The following is a 24,473-nucleotide window of genomic DNA, read 5'->3' as shown; positions in this document are numbered from 1 at the left end:
GGCGACAAGAAGGGCCAACTGAGCGCTCCTACCTCCTTTATTCCCAGGGACGCGGGGAGAGGGCGGGCCGCCCCCTCCCCTCACCCCACGACGCCCGCCCCCTTGACCTGGAAGACTGTACCATGCCTCCCGGGTCAGGGATTGGGCGTCGGCCGACCGGTGGTGTGGCGCACACCTCCCGCGTAGCCATTGGGCGCCGGGAGATCACGCCCCCACACCACCGGGAGGCAAGGGTAGAGGGGATCGCCGCACTGCCATGCGGGCGGGGGGGCAAAGGGCCCCCCCTTTTCATGATGATTGTGCCTCATGTTATATAACCACTTTTTGATGCCTCACAGTGACCAAAATTGGAATTTTTACAGACTTTTCCTCCTACCCAGAAGCTTCTGTTTTGATCAATTTCGGGCATGAAAGTTACTTTAAAAAGACTCTTTTAAGTTCCGAAAGTGATAATTCAAAAGCAATAGTCATTTACAGCCAAAAGAGTAAACATTAGATATTGACCATTTCTGACCATCTGGAGAAAGGTCGACAGGTCTGCTGTCATCGTTTTTCACAAACAAATTGATTTTATTTTTTATACTGTAGAAAATAATTATTCAAAATATCATTAGGATTGTGCCTCATGTTAAATAACCACTTTTTGAAGCCTCACAGTGACCAAAATTGCCATTTTTACAGACTTTTCCTCCTATTCAGAAGCTTCTATTTTGACCAATTTCGGGCAGGAAAAGGACTCTAAACACACTTATTTTGGTTCCTAAAGTGATAATTCACATGCAATAGTCTTTTACAGTCAAAAGATTAAACAGTAAAAAATGACCATTTCTGACAATCTGGAGAAAGTTCAACACGTCCGGGGTCATCGTTTTTCATAAAAAAATTGATTTTTTGGACCGAACAAAAAATTATTCAAAATGTTATTTGGATTGTGCCTAATGTTAAATTAACCACTTTTTGAAGCCTCACAGTGACCAAAATTGCCATTTTTACAGACTTTTCCTTCTTCTCAGAAGGTTCTATTTTTACCAATTTTGGGCAGGAAAATGACTCTAAACACACTTATTTTAGTTCCAACAGTGATAATTCACATGCAATGATCATTTACAGTCAAAAGATTAAACATTAAAAAATTAATATTTCTGACGATCTGGAGAAAGTGCGACAAGTCCGGGGTCATTGTTTTTCATCAAAAAATTGATTTTTTGGGACCGAACAAAAAATGATTCAAAATGTTATTTGGATTGTGCCTAATGTTAAATAACCACTTTTTGAAGCCTCACAGTGACCAAAATTGCCATTTTTACAGATTTTTCCTTCTTCTCAGACGCTTCTATTTTGACCAATTTTGGGCAGGAAAATGACTCTAAACACACCTATTTTAGTTCCAAAAGTTATAATTCACATGCAATAGTCATTAACAGTCAAAAGATTAAACATTAAAAAATGACAATTTCTGACCATCTGGAGAAAGTTTGACAGTTCCGCGGTCATTATTTTTCATCAAAAAATAGATTTTTTGTACTGTAGAAAAAAATGATTCAAAATGTCATTTGGATTGTGCCTCATGTTATATAACCACTTTTTGATGCCTCACAGTGACCAAAATTGCCATTTTTACAGACTTTTCCTCCTACTCAGAAGCTTCTATTTTGACCAATTTCGGGAATGAAAGTGACTTTAAAAAGACTTATTTTAGTTCCCAAAGTGATAATTTAAAAGCAATAGTCATTTACAGTCAAAAGAGTCAACATTAAAAAATGACCATTTCTGACCATCTGGAGAAAGTTTGACAGGTCCGGGTTCAGAGTTTTTCATCAGAAAATAGATTTTTTTGGACTGTACAAACAATGAGTCCAAATGTCAAATGGATCGTGCCTCATCTTGAATTACCACTTTTTAAAGAGTCACAGTGACCAAAATTCCCATTTTTACAGAGCTTTCCTTCTACTCTGAAGCTTCTTTTTTGACCAATTTTGGGCAGGAAAATGACTCTAAACACACTTACCCCCACATGCATCAATCTAGGTTTTTGCATTTCTTAAATAGCGAAAATTAAGGAATCGCTATTTAGGAAATGCAAAATGCTATGCATCAAGAAATCCTAAAAGTTTTTAGGATTTCTTAATTTTCGGAAATTGCGATTCCTTAATTGCGAAGTGCAATTAAGGAATGGCATTACATTGATTCCTATGGGCCTAGAGGCCCATAGGAATCAATGTAGTCAATTGGAAGGCAGTAGCAAATTGCGAGTGGCACTTAGAAAATTTCAAGGGTGCAGGGGGGGGTCCAAAGGACCCCCCCCTGCACCCCTGAAATGCATTTGAAAGTGCATGTTTCACACACACATGTCCTAAGGACATGTGTGTCTGTAACTGGACAGTTTAAAAAATGCATTTTTAAGCATTTTTAAACAATTTCGCAAATTACCACGAGGTTGAACCTCGTGGTAATTTGCACTTCCAATTTGAATAATCGCAATTTTTTTTTAAATGATGCATAGCTTTTAAGGAATCGCAAATTTGCAATTCCTTAAAAGCAATCGCATTTTTGGAATTCGGTAAAAATACCGAATTACTCAAAAATGCTTGATGCATCCCAAACACATATTTAGGAAGTGCAAACGGCCGAATTTACCGATTCGCACCGTTTGCACTTCCTAAATAGGTTGATGCATGTGCCCCTTAATTTAGTTCCAAAAGTGATAATTCATATGCAATGGTTATTTACAGCCAAAAGATTAAATATTAAAAAATCACCATTACTGACCATCTGGAGAAAGTTTGACAAGTCAGGGGTCATCGTTTTTCATCAGAAAATTGATTTTTTTGGACTATACAAAAAATTATTCAAAATGTCAATTGTATTGTGCCTCATGTTGAATAACCACTTTTTAAAGCTTCACAGTGACCAAGATTGGGATTTTTAAACACCTTTCCTCCTACTCAGAAGCTTCTATATTGACCGATTTCTGGGAGGAAAATGACTCTAAACACACTTATTTTAGTTCCAAAAGTGATAATTCTCATGCAATAGTTATTTACAGCCAAAAGATTAAACAATAAGAAATCACCATTCCTGACAATCTGGAGGAAGTTCGACTGGTCGGGGTCATCGTTTTTTATCAGAAAATAGATTTTTTGGGACTGTACAAAAATGGATTCACAATGTCAATTGTATCGTGTCTCATATTGAATAACCACTTTTTAAAGCCTCACAGTGACCAAAATTGCCATTTTTACAGAACTTTCCTCCTACTCAGAAGTTTCTATTTTGACTGATTTTGGTAAGGAAAATGACTCTATACACACTAATTTTAGTTCCAAAAGTGATAATACACATGCAATAGTTATTTACAGTCGAAAAGATTAAACATTAAAAAATCGCCATTACTGACCATCGGGAGAAAGTTTGAAAGGTCCGGGGTCATCGTTTTTCAGGAGAAAATTTATATTTTGGACTGTACATAAAATGATTCAAAATGTCAATTTCATCATGCCTCATGTTGAATAACCACTTTGTAAGGCCTCACAGTGACCAAAATCGCAATTTTTACCGACTTTTCCTCCGACTCAGAAGCTTCTATTTTGACTGATTTCAGGCAGGAAATGATTCTCAACACACTTATTGTAGTTCCAAAAGTGATAAGTCACATGCAATAGTTATTTAAAGTCAGAAGATTAAACATTAAAAACATCACCATTACTGATCATCTGGAGAAAATTTGACAGGTCCGGGGTCAGCGCTTTTCATCAGAAAATTGATTTTTTGGACTGTACAAAAAATTATTCAAAATTTCGAATGGATCGTGCCTCATGTTGAATAAACTACTTTTTAAAGCATTACAGTGACCAAAATTGTGATTTTTAAACACCTTTCCTCCTACGCAGAAGCTACTATTTTGAGCAGGAAAATGACTAAACACATTTATTTTAGTTCCAAAAGTGATAAATCACATGCAATAGTTATTTACAGTCAAAAGATGAGACATTTAAAAATGACCATTTCTGACCATCTGGACAAAGTTCGACAGATCAGGGTCATAGTTTTTCATTAGAAAATTGAGTTTTTTGGACCGTACACAAAAAAATTCAAAATGTCAAATGAATCATGCCTCATGTTGAATAACTACTTTTTAAAGCTTCACAGTGACCAAAATTGCGGTTTTTAAACACCTTTCCTCCTACTCAGAAGCTTCTATTTGACCGATTTCTAGGAGGAAAAGGACTCTAAACACACTTATTGTAGTACAAAAGTGATAATTCTCATGCAATAGTTATTTACAGTCAAAAGATTAAACAATAAAAAGTGGATTGTGCTTGGTTAGCCAAGGTAGACTGAGAATCAATTGAAACTGAGGGGCATCTATTAGTTTGAATTGTAAGCTTTCTTGATGTCCCACAGCTGTAGTCATTGCACTAATTCTGTATGGCTAGTGATGGGTCCAGAAGTTAATTCTGTCCCATCTACCACCCTGACCTTCTCAATTTTGTCTTTTTTGATTGCTTGCAGTCCAATACGACTGGCAAATTTGTGGTCGCAGAAATTCCCAGTCGCTCCAGAATCTACCATGATGATAATTCCTGCCAAAACCACCTCCCTGAATTTTAACGTCACCGACATAACCAAATGGGGTGAGGAGACTTGCAAGGTGTTTGCTAATTGGTGATTCATTGGAGTTGTTTCTCCATTCGCATCCACCAGTCCAACTCTGCTTACCGGTGGTGCTGCTAGTTTTCCTTCTCCTTGACTGATATTTTAGATCTTTTCAAGCACGTCTTGAAAAAATGTCCACTTCCTCCACAGTACATACATAACTTATTCCGTCATCTCTTTTAATACCTAGTGCGTAAGGAGGGAGACAAAGCGGGCAAGCTTCTAGTGTGGCTACTGAAATCTGACACCTCTCAAGCCCCTATTATTGCCATACACACATCCCCCAGGACCCTTGTGAATACACAAGAGGCGATTAATCAGTCCTTCATAGGCTACTACACAGCACTGCATGTGACTCCAGTACTCCAGGACTCTGCCAGCACACAGGACTTTCTCGCCGGGATTCAACTCCCACAAATTATACCAGCGCATTACAACACTCTGGAAGACCCTATTACGGTAGGTGAGATAGCGGAGGCAATCGGACAATTAGCAAATGCAAAGACGCCGGGAATGGATGGTTGGCCATCGGAGTTTTATGCCACATATTCTAAGCTACTAACACCACGGTTGGCCAGCATGTATGCCAAAGCCTTTGAGACTGGTGAACTCCCGCCCACCCTGAGAGAGGTGACACTAGTGGTTCTACCAAAACCAGGCAGAGACCCTCTGTTAATGGCCTCTAATTGTCATCTATCAATGCTCAACGTTGACTATAAGATCCTCTGGAAGCTACTAGCAAATAGGTTAATTGCGGAGATCCCTTTGCTGGTCCATGAAGACCAGAATGGTTTTATACCAGGAAGAAATACTGGGTTTTACCTACAACGTTTATTTACACTGCTGGAGTGGGCAAGAGGGGATAGCATCCCTAGATATCGAAAAGGCATTCAATACGTTGAGTTGGGACTACTTACTGGCGGTGTTGGCAGGTTTTGGCATTGGCCCAAACCTCTTAAGATGGGTACCATTGTTATACCGCAGCCCGCCAGCCAGGGTAAAGACGGGTCGAGTTTTTTCCTCACTTTTCATGAGAAGCGCAAGGCACACGTCAAGGTTGCCCACTGTCGCCAATACTTTTTGCCTTGGCTATGGAGCCACTGGGGAATAGATTACGACAGCACGCAGTGGAGTGGGGACTGCACGCAGATCGCCGATGGCACGTGGTGACATTATATGCAGATGACGCCTTAATTTACCTGAGTGGCAGAACCAAGGAACTTCAACAGATAATGGACCTGTTGAACGACCATGAGCTGGACTCGGGACTGCAAATTAATTGGACAAAATCAGTGGTGTTCCCAATGACACCTATGTCATTAGCCCAGAGGCAGTCTATATCACAAACGTCATTGGAATGGGCATTTGATACTGTTAAATATTTGGGGATACAGGTCTACCACTCGTGGGTGGACACCATAGACTAACTTGGGGCGCACTATTACTAAAGCCCGATCAACTCTTTCGTTCTGGTAAGCCTTCCCTTATCTCCCATGGGATGAGTGGCGATCTCTAAGATGCTGGTCCTTCCAAGTCTCCTATAATTATTTTACACACTCCCCTATCGCCTGCCATGGAAACTCTTAAAAGACCCGGAATCTCTTTTGGTCTCCCTCATTTGGGGACACTCCAGGGCCAGGTTGGCATTATATAAATTGTATCTACCATCATCCGAAGGCGGTCTGAGTGCTCCAAACTACAAGCCTTACTATGCCGCAGCACAGTTGCAATGGCCAATAGATGGCTAGGTAAGAGTAATCTTACTGAATTGGCCACGGAGGCCATATCCTGGGTTCCTCTGACAATTCTGGAATGGATGTCGGGAATGACTACACTGGCCCAGAAACAATGTGGCAACATATTGATAATGGCGGCTAGAGGTAACTGGTCCAAATATGTGCTTCCAAAGGGCCGGATTGCCCCGTATGCTTCAGGCTTACCGCTCACCGTATCCGAGCCTCACTTCTCCTCCGGAGCACTCGATGACCAGGCGCACTTCACCAATGCCTCTGGTGCACCCCGACACGCACCCTGCACATTCAAGACTCACTCCACTTCCAATGCACACGTTGATCAGGCACTCCTCACCAACGCCTCCTGTGCACCATGGCATGTATCCTGCACGTCTGAGACTCACTCCACCTTCGATGCACACACCGACCAGGCGCTCTTCACTAGCACCTGCGGAGCACCACGACACGCACCCTGTGAGTCCGAGTCTCCCTTCAGCTTTGGTGCACACGCTGACCAGGTGCTCTTCACTAACGCCTACGGTGCACCACGACACTCACCCAACGCAACCGAGACTCACTTCATCTTCGATGCACATGTTGACCAGGCGCTCTTCACCAACACCTCCTGTGCACCACGACACGCACCCAGCGCGTCCGAGTCTCCCTTCTCCTCCATGTGTCGAAGATCACTGGGCACACCTTCTGAGGGTCTCAAGCTGCCACAACTCACGCCCACCGCATTGTTTGAAACTTCTACGGAAACTTTTATGTTCCTGTGTTTCCAAACAGTGAGCCAGCTCACCTCGGGCCCTTGGGGTAACAAGACACAGCACAGTCTTCGTCAAGCAGGGGGACCCAGCGCACCAAGCACAGTCCCAGCAGCCTTTTCCTTGGTTAAAACAGCAAACTGCAGACCAGCCCCAGATCACGAAGCAAGGGTTGGTCCTTCCCCAGCAGTCTCTCAAAATGTTCCTTCCTTAGCAGAGGTTCCTCTTGACCTCAAAATGGGTCCAAGCCTATTCAGTCTCAATCCATTTCTGTTCCATTCCAACATTCAGGGGTCTCAGCTCTCATAGTTATACCCCTAAATGTCTTTGAAGTTCGTTGTGCTCAGGGTACCCTGACCCCTGCCTAAATCAGTTCTGGGTGTCTCCCTCCCTGTGTCACCTTTCTCCCTTTGATACTGCGGGCCTGGATCCTTATTCACTCAGCAGGAGACGGGTCAATTGTTTTATAGCAGGAACCCATGCCTCTTCACCTCCCGGGGCTTCTCCTCACCTAATCTCCAGATGCAGGTCAGCCTGGTGCCATCTCAACCCCTCCCTTAGGTCAAGACCTCCCCCAGCTCCTCTCACCTCTCAGATCCAGTCAATGCACATTCAGTGGAGACACACAGAAATGCTTAAAGCACAAAACTCAGCCACTTTCCAAAAGAGGGGTTTCTGAACACACAGTGACAACACCCCTTTCATAGAAATATGTGTTATGACACTGTGAGTTCATACATACTAAACTTCACCTCTCCATTTTAAACTTATAGGAAACTAGGCTACCAAAACACAATACCCAGCCTCCCCATTCTGTCCTATGGGCAGAATGGGCTTTCACCAGTGAAAAACGAAATGGAGTGTTTTTTTTCACTGTCAGGATATAGCACACACCTCAGTATATGTCCTGCCTTTTACTTACACTGCACCCTGCCCAGGGGTTACCAAGGACCTACCACAGGGGTGCCCACTGTGTATGCAAAAGGGAACGTAAGGCCTGACAAGTGGTTGCACTTGTCAGGACAACATGATAACTTAGCAATCTGCAATCAGGCCCTACACTGCAGGCCTGAGTTCCTCCTCGCACCTTACATTACTAGCCCTGGCACACACAGTGCACATCACTAGGGACTTTACTAGTAAGGCAAACATACCAATCATGGCCAAACTAATTACCATTACACTTCACACAGGGAACACTTGTACTTTGAAACTGATCAGCAGTGGCAAAGTACCCAAATCATCTAAATTGGCAACACTATGTCAGGAAAACGGTCTAGAGGGGAAGCAAAAAGTTTAGGGAACTTTAGCCAAAAAGTCCAAGTCCTACACAGATTGCGATTCTCCTATTAACATGACCAGAGAATCTGGATTTCATTAACCGCATCGCTGCAGCAGTTATTTTTCCGCTGTGCGGCTTTTTTCCAAAAGCCGCGTTACATGACGAGCTCAGCTCGTCATCCGCACACGACCACCGTGGCTGATGACGAGCTCAGCTCGTCATCAGCAGCGAAGGGGTTAAAGACACGGAGGCTGACATTATGCATTATCCTTTAATAGCAACTCACAGCAGCCGCACTACATCATAAAGGATAAAGCTCTAGAGTTTACACAACAGTGGACAAAGGATGTATCCAGGAGATGATCTGCCTCTTTTAAAAGAATCGCAGCAGGAAAGAACTTCATAAACGGCGAAATCCAAGTAGAGCTTGAAAAAAACATCTTGGAATAAACTTCAGTGTCTTAACTCCATGGCTGCTATGCGTTTTCCCCCTCTGTGCTGAAAATTCTTTTTTTACATTGTTTTTTGACGAGCTGGGCTCGTCATCAGTGTTTGAGGAGGCTACACCATGACGAGCCCAGCTCGTCATGAGTGTGGAAGGGGTTAAATGGAAAGGACCAGACGGTTAAACGGAATTACCTGAAAGGAGAAAGAAAGGATTAAGAACCAAATCCATAGAGAAGAGCCTAGAGAGCCAAAAAACTTCAAAACATTCAATAAAGATAACAGCAGCATAAGCACAATTGATAGTATAACAACAATTGAAGTAAGCAATAAGTTCATTAATAGACATATCAAAAGTTGTAAAAGGGAGGAGGGAGGGATAATGTCAGCCTCCGTGTCTTTAATGAAATCCAGATTCTCTGGTCATGTTAATAGGAGAATCGCAATTTCATTACAAGACCGGAGGCTACATTATGCATGTTCGTAGCCCCGAAGGACACCATCAGACATATGCTCGATAGGCTTACAATAATGACGAGCAATGGTGTTAGCATTTGACCAGTCAGCAGCTCTAAGGATATCATCTAGCTTACCACCTGACCAAAAGGATTTACTGGCCATAGCTCCTCTGATAGAATGTGCTTGAAACTTTGAAAGGTCAATACCAGCAAGACTCATGGTAGACTTAACCCATCTAGCTATGGAGGTGGAGGACACAGGTTTAAAAGGTCTAACAAAAGAACCTGAAAGTTGATTAGCATCATTAGGGCGTAGGTTAGACATCCTCGCGTCATACTCTTTCATACAAGCAACCACACAAAGTTTAGGGAAAGTGTCAAAACAAGGATAAAAGATAAAATCTGTCATGGTTTTAGTTCTTCTTAGTAATTCAAACTTTACACCAAACATATTGTAACATCTATTACAAATATCTAAGCTTTTGATGTCAGACATTCTCCTACAGGAGATTAAACACAAGAGAGTGGCGAGTTTGAGGGAGAGAAATTTTCTATTAAGGGAAGAGTTATCTGGCCAAGAACAAAAAAGGTCTAGAATAGACTTAACATCCCAAAGGGTCTGATACTTAGGTCTAGGGGGTCTCCTTAGCCTAATACTCTTGAGAACTCTACAAATGATAACATTTTTACCTACCGATTCACCGTTGATAGGAGAGTGGCCCGCAGAGATTGCGGATCTAAAGCAATTAATAGTACGATAGGAGAGGCCTCTGTCAAATTGTTTGACAAGAAAATTTACGATATTGACGACAGGAGTCTCCACGGGATCCAGACTCCTTTCCAAGCACCAATGAAACCATTTCTTCCAAATGTTGTACCTAAGGTGTGTTCCAGGTGCCCATGATTCTCAGAGAAGAGAGAGAGCTGACGACGAAAGTCCAGACAACTCGTTAGATTGCCTGACACTTTCCAGGCAAGAAGGTTCAAATTTCCCTCGAGAATAAGATGATGATCTGGCATCCAACTGAAGTAGTTTGGTAATTGGAAGGTCAGCCTGCTGGCAAATAAGTCCACGCCTAGGGGACCCCAAAAATGGAAGAGGGCATTGAATACGCTCACATTGAGTTTCCAGTCTGTGAAATCTAGAAGGATTTCCAATCTGCAGAAATGTTTGATTTCCCAGGAAGGTATTCTGCCCTGAGGGAGATTTTGTGTTCCAAACAGAACATCCAAAGTTTCTTGGCAAGATTGGAGAGGTCTGCCGACCTCGTTCCTCCAAGACGATTGATATAAGCCACAGCAGAAATGTTGTCCATTTTCAGAGCAACTAACCTCCCTTGAAGGGAATGTTTGAAGCTCATAAGAGCGTATAAACCAGCTGTCAATTCCAGAAAATGTATATGTTGAGAAGATTCCGTCAGTGTCCAAACCCCGCCGGTGTTCTGGTCTTGCAAACGTGCACCCCATACATGAAGGCTGGCATCTGATTCTAGGATAAAATCCGGGGTTGAACCGAAGATAGCTTTGCCGTTCCAGGCATCTAAGTTCTCCAGCCACCAAAAGAGCTCCGCTCTGGCATCTGGGTCCAGAGTGACAAGATCCCCATACCAGAGACCTGAATTGAGCGCTTTCCTCTTTATTCTCTGAAGTGCGCGGTAATTCAGAGGTCCAGGAAAGATGGCTTGGATAGAAGAAGAAAGAAGGCCAAGAAGTTTGGCTAGTTCACGGAGGGTTAAAGATTCTTGTTTTAAGACGGACCTGATCTACTTTCGGATCTTGGCAATCTTTTTGGCAGGAAGAAGGAGAAGACATTTCGATGTGTCTAGTGTGAACCCAAGGAACTCTATGGTCTTGCAGGGAGAGAGAATGGACTTGTCTCTGTTTATAATGAAGCCTAGGCTCTCTATTAGATTCATGGAGATATTGAGATCTCTCACGTGGTCTGAATGGGATTGGGACATGATAAGGATATCGTCCAGGTAAATGATAAGACGGATACCCCTTTCTCTCAGAATTGTAACAATACTCTTCATAATCTTGGTGAAACACCAAGGGGCAGACGAGAGGCTGAATGGTAGTGCTTGAAATTGGAGCAGACGTTCCTTCCAAGCAAATTGAAGAAAAGCTTGATGGTCTTTGTACATAGGGGTGGTGAAGTAAGCGTCCTTCAAGTCCAACTTGACTAGCCAATCTCCTTTGAGAAGGAGATCCCTTAGGAGGTGATACCCTCCATTTTGAAGTGACGATAAACCAGAAATTTGTTGACTTCTCAAAGGTTTATTACGGGTCTCCACCCTTTGTCCTTTTTCTGAACCAGAAAGAGTGTGCTTATGAATCTTGCTTTGGACCATGAAACCTCTAGTATTGTGCCCTTTTTGAGCATAGAAACAATTTCTTCCTCCACGATCTTTTCTTGTTCCTCCGAAAGGACAAAGGGTTGGGGTAAATACGTTTGGAAGGGGACCTGTACAAAGTCTATTTTGAAGCCCATAACGGTTTCTAGAACCCATGGGTCCTGGGTGATTGACTCCCAAACATGATAAAATTGCTTTAGTCTGCCCCTACTATGGGAGGGGGGAAAGAAGAAAGAGTAGTACTTACTTGTAGTATTGGAGGTGTTGGGAGTACCACGACATCTTGAACCTCGGTTTCTCGGACCTCTTCCTCTTTGGGGAAAGAATGGTTGTCTAGGCGGGTAGAAACCTCTTCCAGTACCTCTGAATGTCGAGTAGGGTCGTTGGTAGCCTCTGCCGGAAGAGCGACCCCTTCTCCCGGCCTGACCAAAAAAATTGGTGTTAAACACACGTCTAAGGTTGTTTTGTGCCCTGTCAAGGGCAGTGAAGGTTGATACATACTTGCCAATTTCCTTAATTATATCCTCTCCGAAAAGGAAGCCCTTCGGATTCTCAGAGGGTTCTCTTTGTGCTATGTCTCCTAATTCGGGGTTTATTTTATTTAAAATAATCTCCTCCTTTCAACATTTAAACTAGAATTAGCGTTGCCAAGGAGAACAACTGCCCTTTGGCTCCAGCCTCGAATCAGGTCAACATTTAAGGGGGTAGAGGAGAGGTAAGACTGCTCAGCCATGTCCAAGATTCTAACTAGAGGCCCAAGGACATCTAAGAGTCGGTCTTGACAGCCTTTAAGTGCTCTCTCGAGGCCTTTCCTAGGGTCTCGCCCTAACTTGAATAAAAATTTGATAAGGTCTGGATCTAGGTTTTGAGTCTGACAGACCTTCTCCTCGATAGTAGGTCTGGGAGATTCAGATCTCATGGTGTTTCGAGTATCTCTATCGAGAAGGTTTCTTAACCAACATGTTACCAAGCGGGAAACATGTTCTTGAGGGAACCACTTTGAACTATTTGGTTGTGAGATATTAAATGGAGAGAACATCTCCTCGCCAATAGGGTTAAGAATAGTATTTTTAGAGGCTGGCTCAAGTTCAAGTTGTAGATTAAAGTCAGGTTCAACCTCATCTAGGTCGAAAACGAACTCGTCGTCGGGATCCCTGGAGACGCAGCCTTCAGAGGAAGAGGAGTCAAATTCAGAGATAATATTTTGATTAGCACTACTGCAAAATGTGTCGCGAGGGACACCGTCCAAATTTGTGCCGCCATGGGCACCGTTCAAAGCAGTGTCGCGAGGGACATCAAGGTCAAGTGAGGCGCGATGGCCTCCCATCCAAAGTGAGGTGCTAGGACCTCCTGTACTGTGAGAGGCGCTAGGGGCTGTAGTGCTTTCCATCTTGGGACTCACCCTGTCTCTTAGAGGACATAACTTCCTTCAAGGACGAGATCATACAAGATTTAATCTCCTGTTGAAGGAATTTCTTAAATGAATGGTCAATAGGCGCAGGTGAGCTAGCAGTAGCATCATCCGAATCCATGTCGGACATGGTGAATCTCCAAGATCCTTGAGTAGGGGTATTTATGTGATTAAGATCAAAGAATAATGAATTAAAATTAATAATAATGAATTTCCAATATTATAAACTCCTCTTTCCTCTTTTTAAAAAAAAATGTTTTACACTTTAAAACTTCAAATTCTATAAACCTTTTTTTTTTATTTATATGTAAAAAGGGGGTGGATAAGGTTCAGGTAAGTAAAAGGTAAGGTAACCTATAAATCTCAGAATTCTGTGTATAGAATTTATAATTCTACTGTTGTTTCTATTATTTTAAATAAACCAGAAAGAAGGGCCAAAAATGGGGGAAATGGCAAGTGATATCACGGGTCTGAAATGAGGAACCTCGGCAAGTATCTCCGGCAGCGGCTGAATCAAAGCAACTGACAAGTTATGATAAACGCTCGAGCTCAGCCGCCGCCGGAGGAGAGAGGAAAGGCACTAGGGGAACGAGGCACGCAACGCGGGTGTTGCTAATGTCCATTCTCCTAAAGCGTACTCTCCTAAATGTGAACGAAATGGGAGCGGACGTGTCGAAAGAAGTCTCACTTCCAGAAGGTTGAGAAAACCGGTGAAACAAGTGCGCGCTCACGCAAGGGATAGAGGTAGATAACGGCTCATACTAGGGGCAGACAACCATAAATTGGAACTCGGTAGGGAGGGGGTGGGAAGGGGAAGCCAGCGCCACCCCACGTGAACGAGGGCAAGGTTTTAAGCCATGAAGAGAAAGTCAAAAGCAAAAACAAGCCAGATATTACGGCTAAAACGCAATCAAAGGGCTATGAATAGCGCTAGATAACAAGCTAATCATTTACAAAAACAAGATAATGATATACAAGAGCATAAATATATAAAATATAAGTTTACGGTCCATAACAAAAAAGAAAATATGGAGAAGTAAGGAGTAGTGACCTATCTGCTGGCGAGCCGCTTTTAAAAGAGGCAGATCATCTCCTGGATACATCCTTTGTCCACTGTTGTGTAAACTCTAGAGCTTTATCCTTTATGATGTAGTGCGGCTGCTGTGAGTTGCTATTAAAGGATAATGCATAATGTCAGCCTCCGGTCTTGTAATGAAATCCCTTAGTTTATGTTGTCCAAACAATGCACAGAGCCTGCAGATTCGTAGAAACCACATGACAGTAAGGAGATCTTCTCCTTTTTTAGGAGCTTTCTTACTCCTTGCGCCGAATAACTACCCCCTCCAACATCATCTCAATGGTGTGAGGATTTGTCTTCCTTTTTTATTGACAAAATACTGACTATTCAAGACAGCTTGGGGACAGGGTCTTGGAAGCCAAGGGAATCTCTACCTTTGCTCCCCCTAGTCCCCACTCTTTCAGCTCCTCTTTTTACGAAGTTTATGCCTATAGCTGAATCTGATATATTGGCCATTCTTTTTTTTTTATATTTCTTTTTATTAACACAAGGCATTTAAATAAATGCACAGAACAGAGATTTAAACATTCCCACACATCATTACAACATAACAATACTACTTTGGAGGCTACAAGAAGAAAGGAGGGGGGGTCGTAATCCTTTACATACGCGGGTCACGGGGATGCAAGTATATCCGGCATTGAGTCAACTGGAGGTACACAAATCTCTCCCCTATATTGATTCCACAGGCCCCAAACAGTCTCCCACTTGCGAGGTCGGCCCTTGGCCAGATAAACGTTTTTCTCCCGGAACATGTACCAGTCCATACTTTCTTTCCATTCCTCGAGCGTGGGCGTTTTTTTGAACCCCCACTGCTGTGCTATATTTCGTTTTGCTATCATAGCCCCTAGCGTGGCCCACCTAGTCTGCGCTGTGTTCAGATCTGTAGGTTCCCAAATATTAAGGAGGCATCTCCTAGCCTCTGGTGACACCGTTACTCCCAGTACCTCTCGCATAACATCATGTATCGTACTCCAATAGTCCACCATATAGTGACTTTCCCAGAGGATATGGAGGAATGTGCCCACCTGCCCACAGCCTCGCCTGCACAAACCATCATCAGATAGCCCCATCCGGACCAAGCGTGGGCCTGTGACATACACCCTATGTAGTATTTTCAACGGGAGTAGTCGCAATCGTGCTGGGATCGCAACCTCCTTCGGGGAGGACACAGCCGTCTGCCACTCCTCGTCGTTCAGTTCAATACCATCCCTCATCCATTTATCTCTCAACTCTAACAGGAGGTCTGCTCTATGATTGATCAACTTCCTATAAGTGAGGGAAATAGTTTTCTCTGGCAAATGACCATCCAATATTCTATCTTCCAATGGCGAGGCCTCAGATATGTCCTCCTCCACCGGAACCGCTGATCGCAGCGCATGTCGGACCTGCGCATAGCGGAAGTATTCCGCCCCATTCAACTCAAACTCAGTTTGCAATTCAGCGAATGTCTTAATCCTGTCCTTAACCCAGACATCACCAATCCTAGCAATCCCTATTAAATTCCATTTATCGAAACCTTTCGTGTTCCAAAGTTTACCCAACCTTTCTGAATCAAATAATGGAGTGGCCAGCGTAAGGTGGCCTTTCCATCCCAAAGAATTGGTGGCGTCGTGCCATATCCTGACTGCCACATTGGTGGGTCCTGTCAAACTTTTCCTTGCCGACTTGGCATATAGAGCTCTATTGTAGTTACTATCCAGGAGTAGCCATCTATCAATTGCGTATCCCGGGTCTGAGCCAGGCCCATACGTACCCAGGTTTATGGCCGCCAATAGAGACGCCCAATAATATCGCCTAATGTCCGGAAGGGCGATACCACCATCATACCATGGTAGCGTCAACTTAGCCAGAGCGATACGTTGTCTACCCTCCCATAATAATCTATGTTGCACCCCTTCCACCTCTCGGAAATAACTGGCTGGAACTATATCTAACGTATTCTGAAGGGCGTAAAGAAAGCGAGGTAGGGAAATCATCTTAAAAAGTGTTGCCCTTCCCAATAGGGAAAGAGGCAACTTCCTCCAGTTGTCTACATCGCTTTTTAGTCTAACTAAAGGGGGAAGTAGGTTCTTCTCGTATCGAATTTTGGGATCCAGTGATATAAAAATCCCCAGGTATCGAAATCCATCAGTAGCAACTTGAATCGGGCAATTCCGTGGGGGAATCGGGATATATCCACTCAGAACATACATATAGGACTTCCCCCACTTTATAGTGAGCCCCGAGTTCCTACCATAGGAGGCTAAAACATCACAGACGACAATTAAGGAATTTCTGGGTGAGGTTAAATAGAGTAAAATGTCATCTGCATATACAGAAATCCGGTCCTCTATCTGGGGGGACCATCGAATACCTCGAATGGAAGGCTCCCAGCGGATCCATGTTGCCAAAGTTTCAAGTGCTAGCGAGAACAGTAGGGGGGAGAGTGGACACCCCTGTCGGGTACCTCTTCCCAAACAAAATGCTGCAGAAACTCGGTTATTAACCACCACTTGTGCAAGAGGCTCAGTATATAACAGTCTAACTCAACTAATAAATTCTGGTCCAAATCCAAACTTAGCCAAGACCACCCACAAATAAGGCCATTTCATTGTATCAAAGGCCATCGTCGAGTCAAGTGATGCTATTATAGCTTGTTCTCCAAGGGTATGAGCTCTGGCTAAAACTCTGTGTAACCTACGAAGGTTCAATGCCGTATTTCTATGGGGAATAAAACCAGATTGATCAGCGTGTATTAAGCCACTAATAACCTTGACAAGCCTATTGGACAACAATTTTGCAAGAATCTTGGGTTCCGCATTTAATAAAGAAATAGGTCTATAAGAAGCACACTTGGTTCGGGCCTGGAAGAGCACGCGTAACGCTTGATTCCAATTGGTACACTTTTACATACTGCATCGCGCCTACCTGACCCCGGAGAAAATACAGAAATACTTCGCCTCGGACACGGCAGCCTGCCCTAGATGCCAGGCGCTTGGGGCTGACCTCATTCACATGTTATGGTCCTGCTCCGCTCTGTCCTCGTATTGGACGCTGATAGGGGACACCCTTAACAGGGTCACTGAAAGGTCCCTAAAGTTTGACGCTGCGGTGGGGATCTTGCACTGGTTTCCACATACCCCCAAAAACAAAGTTACTAGTAAATTTATTGACATGGGGCTACTCCTGGCGAAGCGGGAAATAACCAGACACTGGAAGGCACGGGTTGGTCCAACAGGCATTAAATGGCGCAATGAACTTCTTAAATGAGCTGAGGGCGAGAGCACCTTGAGGTATCAGCTGGCGAGGCGGCAACAGAATGAGAAGGCGCTAGAATCGGCACAGGCATGGGAGGCATTGGTGCAGGCCCTGCGCGACCACAAAACACCCAGTGACACCGATAGTGATGATGGTGAACAGCCTACGTCCCCGTAGAGTACTCATGACGATGTATTCCTGTCAGGAAGGATAATGTCTCCTACCACACGCTCTTTCATGTCTATCAGTTCACCGATGGCGGGGTGGGAGGGGGGAGGTGGATAGAGGGTAGAGGGAGCGTTATAAGCTTCCAACTGCATTGAAGACTTATTGCACTAAAGGTTTGGGACTCAATCCTCTGGGGGTGTTTTGTTTAATTGGGGGGGGGGGAATTTTTCTTATTATTTAGAAAAGCAGAAGTGAACCTTTAATTTACGACTGGTCATCACTAGAAGGCCGCTGGACCCACAAGCATCGATTCAACATAAACACCGCCCGACCTCCGGGTTGTGGGCTAAATGGCCGTGTATTAGTATTATCTCATTGCCGGTGTTTACATCACCGATTGCTTTACAGTGGACCAGCATGTATCTTTGATTAATTCCTGCAATAAAAATATATTTAAAAATAAAAAGAAGCACACTTGGTTTTTGGTTTCCCCTTCTTATGGATAACAACTATAGACGCGACTCTTTGATCATAAGGCAACTTTCTTTTCTCTCGAGCTGCTACAAACATATCTTTAAGATAGGGTTCAATCCTAATATTGGCCATTCTTGGTTCTCTTAAATCGGGTTCCCCAACTGATCCCTGCCCAGCCAGAGTTTTGGCGGCAGTGGCCGAGGTGGTCTGTCCTGAGGTTACCTCGATGATTAATCTTTCCTTACAGACTGCCACTGTTCCTCTGACTTGGAAACAGGCCAAGCTCTTGCCACTTTTAAAAAAGCCCTCCTTGGATCCGCTCAAATCCACCAGCTATCGCCTTATTTCTCTCCTACCGGCTTTGTCCAAGGTCTGCGAAAAAGTGGTCTTTCATCAGCTCGAGGCATATGTGGAAGCATTCGGTGTTGAACACCCGGCGCAATCTGGCTTCTGGGCATCATATAGCACGGAGACGGCTCTGGTGGAAATGGCTGAGGCGATTAGGGAATGTCTGGACGCGGGCGGCAGAGCAGCCTTGGTGCTTCTCGATCTCTCTGCCGCCTTCGATATGGTGCCCCACCAACTACTCCTCACACGGCTCCCTGACATTGGCATCGTCGGCCCAGCTTGGGACTGGCTGAAATCTTTTCTGGAAGAACTCTCCCAGTTGGTCTGGATGCCACCCTTTTCATCGGCTACCAGGAAAGTAGCTACGGGAGTGCCCCAGGGCTCCACTCTGAGCCCTCTGCTCTTTAATGTTTATCTGACTCCCTTGATCTTTCTGGCGGAGGCGCTAGGAGCAAAGATAATAGCCTATGCCAATGACACTCAGCTGCTTTTCACCTGGAAAGACTGATTTGTTGACCGAAGGGGCCCAGAGTTGTCTTTCATCAGTGTTTAAATGGCTTGTATGCGCCCAACTGAAGTGCAATGAGGATAAGTCGGAGGTCCTCTTGTATGGTCAGTTCCCCCCTGCATTTAGAAAATCTTTGTGGCCTCCTGACTTTCCCCAACCAAACTCTGCGGGTACCCCAGTTAAGAACTTGGGGATATGGTTTGGAGGAGACCTTCGCTTTTCGACACAAATTAAGAAACTCACTGGAGTGTGTTTTGGCACCCTTAAGGCTCTAAGACAATTCTTTCCTCTGCTCCCTAGGCCTGCTAAGGAGACGGTCGCCCGAGCGCTTATCCTCTCCCGCATTGACTACGCTAACGCTCTATACCTTAGCATCCCTGGCTATCTGGTAAAAAAACTGCAGACCATACAGAATGCCGCAGCCAGACTTCTGTTCAACATCTCCAGAAGATCAAGCGTAAGACAGCACCTTCGCGATCTGCACTGGCTCCCTGTGACATACAGAGTGCAATTCAAAGCTCTTACTCTGGCCCACAAAGCCCTGCGCGGCCTGGGTCCACTGTACCTGACGAAGCGTTTTGCATTCTATACTCCAAGCAGGGCGCTGCGCTCAGCCTCACAATGCCGGATGGTGACTCCTAGATTTCGACTAATGCGGCTTGGTGGTCAGTCCCTTTCTGTGAAAACTGCAAAAGCATGGAATTCCCTTCTCCTGGATTTACGTAACATTCACGATTTTAGGTTATTCAAAAAACAACTCAAAACCTTCTTCTTTAACCTTCCAGCTTAAACTCCTTTTGTCTAGCCAGGATTTGGTAACTTTGCGTGCCAGGATACTCTTGAGTAATTGTGCGTGATACAAAACACTTATAACATAACTTAACATGACAGTCCCACCTGGGAGCACAATGAAGAGATCCTTGTGAGGAGGGTTAAGTCCTCCCTTACATTTTCAGAACACAGAATTATGTCAGGCATATACTCATTCAGGGACACACATACAGGGAACCTGCCACGATAACTAACAAGCATTGGTGATGCCAATAGGTCTGGCTTTAAAGGAATGTTTTCTGTAATGTGAAGCATTACAAGTGTTGGACCTGGCCCTCTCTGCAGGGCCACACCCAAACATTTTGCCTTCAATCCTCCTATTTTTGCTGATTTAATTTTTGTTGGCCTTAGGACTCTTTACCGCTGCTAACCAGTGCTAAAGTGATGCTTAAAACATGGTAACATTAGCGAATACCCAATCCCCATATGTAATTTGTTTGTAAGTCCATAGTAAAGTTGAACGGCATGTGTCCAGAGCCTGTAAATTAAATGATACTTGTGAGTCTGCAGCATTCATTGTGCTGCCCACTAAAGTAGGTTTTAAACATGCCTCAGGCCTGTCACTGCAGCTTGTGGGTACAGTTGTCACTGTCATTTTGAACTGGCAAAATAAGCCTTTTGCCAGACCCCGGCTTTCCTTTTTAGTTCTCGTCTAGGCAGTGCTTGTGCTGTCTCTTCGGGACATGTGGTATTCAGACTATTCCTTTGTTTTCGTTGGTCAGTTTTATACATTTGTCCCGCCTTCGGGTTGTTTTGTTCCACCCTACAAACTAACCCTGCTACATGGATCCTTTCACTATGGGCCATATGTTTTGCTTCAGTGCACTACTTTGTCCTTCGCTTAGACTTCACTCCTGCTGTCAGTTCACCTAATCTCCCGCTCCTCCCCAGAACAACACCTCCAGACCCTCACACCTTGCTTTTTTAGTGATTAGCTGCTCTTCGCTTCCTCTTGGGCTGCAGCTACCTCCTCCTACCTCCTGCTTCTAGGACTCTTTTGTCCACTGCAGCCTGCGTGGCGTGGTTGATTATCCTATCCTTGTTTAGAAGTGAAAAATTACAGCTTCGAAAGCTTAAGTTTGTCTGCTTTAAAAAATAAGAATGAAAGATCGGCTTCATCAGGACTGGTTTTGCTATTCAAGATTATCATCAGGGAAACTTGATATCTCAGATAATGATAACACGTACTTCATGCACAGCCTGGTTTGCCAGATGTGTCAGTGGGGAGTTGGTCTTCCAATCCATTGGTTTGGTTTTCCTTTCCAAATCGCTGATTGTGAGCCCAACTGCGTCAATTAGTCAGAATACAACTCCCAGGATGCACCAAATTAGTCAAATGAAATCTCACAAGCCTGAAAATAATTGCAAATACATTTACATCATGTTTCATACTACTGAAAACACGTTCTAGCCTTTCGATGGACAGGAGTATGAGCTTTTTATGAGGTCTATAAGAGCCGTTCTCTGTCCCAGTTGGTGAACACAAATTCCAACTTCATAAGCTTCATTACCCCACGGCATGGGTAGCATAGAAAGGCACATTGACTAATTCAACTATATTCCAGATGCTAGGAAAAACCCTAGATAATTGCCAGATTCAAAGCACAGATGTGGTGACCAGATGGATGGATGTCACCAGCACATCCCATTTCCATCCCCCGAGCTTTCCTTTGCAAGTTGCCTGTAATCAGCTGACTTGGTGGGATTGGTTACATCGAGGTAAGGCAAGGTCATAACGGCGCAATATCCCACAACTTGTGAAGGTTTCCTGATGAACCCAGGCTGACTTTGTTTCCTTTATTTGGATAAAGCAATCTGCTCATTCTAGCATATTAATCTCAACCTATCTTCCTTCCAATTTTGTCTCTATTCTCCCCCCTTGGAATCTAGTAATGACTACTCCCTTTATGGTTCTCATCCACGTCCTTCTACCATGGGGGTGCTTGTTGTGCCCCCTGCCCCAAATTCTCATCTCGCTTTCTGCCTGTGCCAGGGCTCACAGGAGGTTTCCTCCTTCTAACTTGAAGTTGGCAATGATTTCCCCCCTTCAAGCCCATCAAACCAACCTAAAAGTAGTTTGTCCCTTGAGCTGGCGAGTATGTTGGCACCGTGAGAATTCCAACATGGCCGCCAATTTCCTGAACAGACATCAACACACCGCTGTTCAGCAGTCTAGTTCTTTTTATTAATCACGTTCTGGTGAAACGCGCTCTAACGCTCCACTGCGCACTTCACCGAAGACCCTACCTGAGAAGCAGCTTTTCCTGAGCGTCGTGGAAGTTTTTTTTTTTTTTAAACCTTTATTGCAGCATTCATAAGGTACAAGTATGGGCCTACAACCACGGGGGCCGGCCGCTAAACAGAAGTGAAATCAGAGTAATCAGAATGTAACACAGCTCCTCAGCCGACACCCCTGAGGTACGGCAGCGATTCAGAATTGATCTTGTACTAGAACACAATGATACATTACAGGAGATAATAAAGGTTATGTTTTATATTATTTAAATGAGCGGATCAGGTGCCGTACAATATGAACAATAGGACACGGGGGACAGGCCAAGAAATCAGGATATGCAGATGAAAGAGCCAATCATAGGACTCTGGCGTTAACACTTACGATTCAGAGAACACAGCAGTACAATATACATTTCCGTGGACGCCAGTACTCAGGGCCTGCCTACCCAAGGTTTGACTGAACATAAATCAAGGGCACTACATACCAGAGCTCCATGAGTCAAAATAATGCACAAACCATACTGATCCAAAGGAATAAAGGGAAGGGAGAAAAGAAAGGCCATAAAAAATAAAAAAGGCCCCCCCTTCCAACCCCCCACCCTGCACCCTGCCGATGGCTATAGCCTAACCCCACTAGCAGCGTGCCCGTCGCCCACTAACTTAAAGCCTAAAAGAAGAGAAGAAAAAGAGTGGAGGAGGGCATAATCATACGATGTTTCCGACCCCTTAGTCCCCCCGTCCAACACAGATCCCCCCTGTTGCAAAGGACGGATGAAGAGCTACTCCTACAAAGGACCACAGGGGGTACCGTGATATACCGCCCAGCCTCATTAATCAAACAATTGCAATTCAGGCGCCGACAACAGTAGGTTCACATCATCCCAATAAAATGAATTTAACCCTGAACCCTCCGAACCAGCACACGCACCCTCCCCAGTAAGACCCATGAGCACACATACAAGTCATAAATGAGACTGAAGCCATCGAAAGTCAAGCCATTACCACTTGTAGCTGATAATTCTACCAAAAGTTCAAGCACTGAAAGTGTCCTTCCCCGGGCTGGACCGTCTCGATGTCTCTCGCCCCAGGATCGTAGAATCTCAGATGGAGAAAGGGACCACCACACGATGAGGGGAGAGTCTACGGCACAGGTCCCGGGTGGGACCGCCACACAATGCTTCCAGAGTCAATGACGATGTAGGGTACAGTGACACACTCACGGCCTCGGGGTCACAATCTTCCAGAGCTCCATCCGTTGGTTCTGATATTCGCCTCTCTATTCGCTCCCTCACGGGGTTTTCACACAAAGGCAAAATGGCCGCCGCTTGAATGGCTGTAGATTGCTGATTCAACCGTAGGGCAGGGTCCGGGACCTCGAGCAGAATCCCAGTTAGGCATGCATCCATTTTAGTCAAGGACACTTCCATCTGCGAGTGAAACGCCCAAAGTTCCGACAGTATCGATCTTAACGTTAGCCCTGATGTCGCTTGATCCATGTTATCAAGTTCAGTACCAGTCTCGATTAGCTCCCCGGGTGAAACTGGCATTTCCAGGAGGGGAAAACAGGATCACGAGAGGGCAGGCATAAACGGTGACCCGCCGTTATCTAGCGCCGCGGTGACCCGACGGAATACCGCAGGCCGGGGTTCCGACCCGCCGAGACCCCGCAGAAATCTATGCCGGGTCCGCGGGACGGGGATCCCCGCCTTCAGTCAGCAAGCAGGTCACCTCTCTCCCGGTACTGGGATAGGAAAACAATCGCCACCAAATTCGGGCACAGATGAAGTTTCCACTGCGATCGACCGGACCCTGCCAAGGTCTCCAGCCAATGTTGTTGCACTGCCGCCCGGCCTTGCGGATACTCGAGGCCCCGGCTTCACCGTCGGAGCAGGCCACAATCTTCAACACAGTGTAAATTCGTTAAATCAGCAGATAAAACGTCAGGATTTCACCATCGGAGTGAGGAACACTTCATACAAACAGAGGCTGGGCGTAAAGTCAGGATATTGTACAGGATCTTGCGGCGGAGAACGGAGATCAGCTGAGCCGGGAACCTAAGCAGCCATCTTGTTTGCCGTCGTAGCTCCTCCTCAGCGTCGTGGAAGTTTAGTCATGGTAGTTGTGTGAAGAAACTCGTGGTTAGTTTTCTGACGGTTTAAATAATGAACTCTGCAAGTTAAGGTCAGTGTCATTGTTTGGTACATACTTATGCAGTCTAAAGTAAAATTCCAGAGCTTTCCTTGCTAAAGAAGGTTCAGTTGCCATAGATAAAAGATACTCGTATTTAGAGGTTCGAGCACTCGCTTGTGAACTCTAGCCGAGATAAAATTAGCGAATGCACAGTGTAGCCTTTCACAGTGGGTGAGTATTCGGAACTGCAAGCAAACGGAACCAAGAATAACTACTGGTTGGCCTGCCTCTTGCACTTCAGTAATACATAGAGTAGCATTCAGAAAATACCGTTCCGAAATTTCAGTCAGCTAAAA

Source organism: Lissotriton vulgaris, chromosome 10 (genome assembly GCF_964263255.1).
Source record: "Lissotriton vulgaris chromosome 10, aLisVul1.2, whole genome shotgun sequence".
Classification (NCBI taxonomy): domain Eukaryota; kingdom Metazoa; phylum Chordata; class Amphibia; order Caudata; family Salamandridae; genus Lissotriton; species Lissotriton vulgaris.
The sequence above is the reverse complement of the archived record's forward strand: the minus strand, read 5'-3'. Positions refer to the sequence as shown.